Genomic DNA, 5,026 nt, shown 5'->3' with positions numbered 1-5,026 from the left:
AGCCGAGCTAACTCATGTCACATATGTGCACACAACATGATAGATAAGATAATCATAAAATTCAGGCAATAAGAGAATAAAAGAGGATAGATTTTATATAGATAATACTACTAGAAAATTGCAAATTTCCAGGGAAATATCCCAAAGATATATTATCAGTGGCAGTTCCCATTGAAATATAAAAAAATTCAGTGGGAAATGAAAAAGTTTTCTTTTACCTTTTTCTTAAAAATGTTCCCACAGACTATAGGTGAAAACTAGTTGGCGCAAAAAAGTACGTAATTTGTTTCCCACCTAATCAGTGGGAATGTCATTAAAAATAAATTTATTAAAATCTACCTAGTGAAACGATGGGAACCTAAAATAAAACATAATTTTAATATTCCTATTGATGCACTGGGAAGCTCAAAATTTCGAACTGTTGTATTTGGTCCAAAAACCCGCAAGCTTAAAATTATTTCACCAAAAAAATTGAATTTATAGAAGACAATTCCCACAAATTTTCCAGTAGATCAATAGGAAAGTATTTTCTATTACATTAGGTATACCCTTTTTTCTTCTCTTTTTCAATCTCATTCTTTTCTTTCTCTCCATTCTCTTGGCAGACCGACTTTCCCCCATTTTCAGAAATCAGAGCTTTCACTAAGCTCATGCAAAATCGGTAAGACCCCCCTCCCTCTCTTGCTCGCTCGCTCCCTCCCTCCCCATCTTTCTCCCTTTTCTGATTTTACCTTAAATGTCTAAAAATCTAGGGTTCCTCCATGCCTAGTAATAAATGTTTGTAATCTTTTCCAGTTGATGTAATTTATGTTTTGGTAGCTAGATTTTATTTTCCAGTTGCTCTTTTAATACGGACTAAAGTTTTTCGAAATTTTTCTTTAGTTTTTGTTATTAGTTTTGAGTTGGTGGATGGATTATTGATGATCTTTTTGAGTTCCCTCCACTGGAACGAGGAAATCAGATCTTTGATTGAAACTTCTCAGTTTTAGGAGAATCTCTTTACTTCTTGCTGACAATTTCCAACTAGTATCATGCCATTGTCTCAATATGAGAATGATATGGACAGTGAATTTACCTTATTCTGCCAAAATAAGTCATTAGTGTTTTCTAATGAGAATTTGTAAATGAGCGTTGTTAACGTGTTAGATTACAGGAATGTGTTGGTGTAATGGTATTACCGATGGGGTTTATTTTGCATTACTTCTTGATTCTAATAGAAGTAGAGCTTGTTTTGCCCTTACCTTCGTGAAATTACAGCAGAGGATTCTCTTGTTTTTTACCGTATTTTCGGGCTTAGATGTCTGATAATGGGACTGTCTCTTTATCTTTCTCCACTTAAATAAAGGTTGTTGTCTGTGGTAGGGTTTGAACCTATGGTGTGCATTTGATCTACTGAAAATCAAAGTCCTGGAGTCTACGGTGAAGCCATTTTTCAGCTTCTCAAATCAGGTTATAATTCTTGAGGTAACTTCATTTGCTAATCTCTAAGTTGGTTTCAGTTGTTAAATACAAGTTAAGCTGTTAAATTGCTAGAACAACTACATAAATTTATATTGCTTTTACCTTGATAAAAAAATCCTTTATTGTAAATATTATATTTATCCTCCAAGTTTAAATTTATTTATGGATGATAGCAAATCTGTTAGAATCTTGGTTTGACTTTTTAAACTGATTCCAAGAACTTAATAGGAGCATTTTTATGAAAAAGTACTTTTCATTCATAGTAACTTGATCTAGAACTATAGTTTTTTCTTTACTTATAAAAAGACGAATAAAAGTTAGTTCTTTAAGGTATACTATTCATAATTAATTTTAAACTAAGTGAGTTCTTTAAGGTATACTATTCAAGATTGATTGCAAACTAACTTGAAACAAATAAATCGTTCTAAGTCTATTCATTTGTTTGTGTGTATTTGTTTACTAGATGGAACGTGAACATCGTAGATGGATGTACGATAGGAATCGTCCTAATCGTTGTGGATTAAAGGAAGAATTTGTTGAAGGTGTTAAAGGATTTATTGCTCATGCAAAAATGCTTCCTGAATTTCGTAACGAAGGAATAATTAGGTGTCCTTATGTGAAATGCAAGTGTACAAAGTTATTGCAATCGGAAATGTTAAAGTTCATCTTTATAGCAAGGGGTTTAGGGAAAATTATTATGTGTGGACCGTTCATGGAGAGAACTATTGTAGTGTTGGTGATTTTTATTTTCAAAATCTAGTTAGTGGTGAGAGAAGTACACAAATGGAGAATAATGTTGAGAATTCTCAATTACATGAAATGGTGTCAGATGCTTTTGGTTTTTACTCAGGGTTTCAATCCCAACAAAATGTTGTTGAGCCTCCCAATGATGAGGCAAAGCGCTTCTATGAATCATTAGAATCGGCTAGTCGTCCACTCTATAAAGACTCAATGCACTCTGAGTTATCTGTTGCAGTTAGATTACTAACTATTAAATCATATTGAAATATTTCTCAAGCGGGCATGAATGCTATAATTTGGCTCATGTGTGAAATTAATCCTAGCATTAACTTACCCAATGATTACTATAAAGCAAAGAAATTAGTTTCCAAGTTAGGACTTTCCTCAACAAAAATTGATTGTTGTGAAAATGGTTGTATGTTATTGTAACGACCTGACTGGTCGTTTTGCTTTTTAGAATACCGTTCCCCTAAATAAAATTTCCAGCTCTTGCTTTAACTAACTTACGACCTGCGGGAAGAATTGGTTCGGGATTTGGAAGGAATTGGGTTGAAATATGCTCATTTGATTCCTTAAGATTTTCTTTAAAGCCTAAGTTTGACTTTGGTCAATATTTTTAGGGTTTAAAAGGCGATTTGATCGCTCGAGCTAGTTTGTACAATGTTGTTGGACTGGTGTGGGAGTTCGGAGTGGATCCCCGAGGGCTCGGGTGAGTTTTGGGCATGGGTTTGGGGTGAAAAGCACCCCAGTTTTCTGGTGTTTCTGTGAGAAATTGCAGGTCTCGCAAATGCGAGGAATTTGTTTGCAATTGCGACCTCGCATTTGCGAGGAAACCACCGCAATTGCAATAAAGGCAGCAAGTGGGCAGCGTCGCATTTGCGACAATTTCACTGCAATTGCGAACCCTACAGGGTCCGCATTTGCGACCCCAGGATCGCATTTTGCGATGAAAGTAGGAAGGGAGGCAGTTTGCAATTGCGAAGATTTTGTGGCAATGGTGAGTTCGCATTTGCGAACCTGATGTCGCAAATGCGACATCAGAGACCTGAGCACAACTTTTAAAAACAAGACTTAGGCCATTTATTTCATTTTATCTCCACACTTGGGCGATTTGGGAGCTTTCAAAGAGGGGATTTCAACATAGCATTGTGAGGTAAGTTAATTCTACTTAATGTGAGTTTAATACTTGGGTTTTGGGTAGATTAATGCACAAATATTTGTGAAAACTATGGGATTAGGGCAAGACCTAGGGTTTTGATAAAATTTAGATTTAACCACGAAATTTGTTATGAAATGAATTAGAAATCATATATTATTGATCCTTAGGTTATAGAGAACAACTTCCTTCGAAAATTTTTGGAATCCAGGCATGTGGGCCTGGGGTCGAATTTTAGGAAACTGTGTTTAAGGTTGGAAAATTGCTTAAATAGCTAGAATATGATCTTGTGAGCTTATATTGACTAGTTCCTACCTTATTTAACTAGTTTTGGATCGTTCGGCTCCAAATTGAGTGTTTGGGCTCGTTCTTGGTATTGAAAATACACTTTGGAGCGAGGTAGGTCTCCAAGAGTGTAATAATTGAATAATTTGCTACTAAATACGGGGACTACGTACGCACTAGGTGACGAGAGTCCGTGCGTAGCTACTATTATGTTAATTGTCCGGGTAGTCTAGGGCTCGTATCATGCTATATTTGTGAATGTCTCTATATTTTCTTGCTAATGTGATCACTTAGGATATGCTAGAAACTTGGAAAGGAATATAAGCAAATGTATACACTTGTTGGACACTTGTATGAATTTTTTTGAAAATAAATGTGCCTTCATGTGTTTTTCTTGGTATTAATTGATATTTGTGGATTGGGCCGATCGCCTAGGTAGAAATAAATGCATCTATGGCTCGCTCCATTCGACCCTCTGGCAGTACACAGTTTATTTTCTGTTAGATCGGGCTGTCGACCTTGGCATAATGTGCGCATGATATCTACGTGAAATCTTATCCATGACTTGTTCTGCTAAATATTTGAAATGTAAATGGCTAACTGTAAAATTGTTAAGAACATGACTTATTACCTCTTGCTACAAACTGTTGATTATTTCTGACTCCCATGCTTAGAATAACACTTTATTATATTATTTGGCCTTAGTAAGTATCAAGTCGACCTCTCGTCTCTACTTCTTCGAGATTAGGCTGGATACTTATGAGGTACATATTTTTTATGTACTCATACTACACTTTTGTACTTAATTGTATAGGATCTAAGGCAGGTACATCTGGCTATCAGTCTGGTGCGCGCCCCTGATTCATAGTCCGAGACTTCCACGGTGAGCTGCCCCTTCCTGTGCCGTCTAGCAGCCTGATGGAGTCTTTCTTTACTTTTGATATATATTCTATTTCGGACAGTAGGATAGTTTTATTCTTTTGTACATTCTGCTAGTTGCCCACTACTTGTGACACCAGGTCTTGGCACACACATTAGCAGACTTTCATTTTGGGGTTGTATGATTACTTTTGGCACATTACTATTAATTTCTGGTTTTAACTTTAACATAAGGAATTGCTGCACTTATTTTTGGTGAAAGTAAAATGAGAAATTAATTATATTTCCGCGTTGGCTTGCCTGACAATGGTGTTGGGTGCCATCACGATCTATTAAGGAAATGGGTCGTGACAGTTATATTATATAGATGATGCGGCTCTAGAAGCGTGCAAATTTTGTGGACTGTATCATTTTAAGGAAGTCACAAATGCCAAAGGTAAGAAAGTTGCAATTAAGAAGATACATTACTTACCAATTATACCTAGACTAAAGAGGATGTATGCA

General features: G+C 35.9%; 1 long non-coding RNA gene across 1 annotated transcript; it reads left to right on the top strand.

Moving 5' to 3' along the window:
* Positions 1–501: 501 nt before the first annotated feature.
* On the top strand, positions 502–4,755 carry LOC107815117 (uncharacterized). Its single transcript, XR_012711552.1, has 3 exons — positions 502–661; positions 1,363–1,464; positions 4,458–4,755. It is a non-coding gene; the product is annotated as an uncharacterized LOC107815117 (long non-coding RNA).
* Positions 4,756–5,026: the final 271 nt, after the last annotated feature.

The sequence above is a fragment of the Nicotiana tabacum genome, chromosome 7 (genome assembly GCF_000715075.1).
Source record: "Nicotiana tabacum cultivar K326 chromosome 7, ASM71507v2, whole genome shotgun sequence".
NCBI classification, from domain to species: domain Eukaryota; kingdom Viridiplantae; phylum Streptophyta; class Magnoliopsida; order Solanales; family Solanaceae; genus Nicotiana; species Nicotiana tabacum.
The sequence above is the reverse complement of the archived record's forward strand: the minus strand, read 5'-3'. Positions and strand labels throughout refer to the sequence as shown.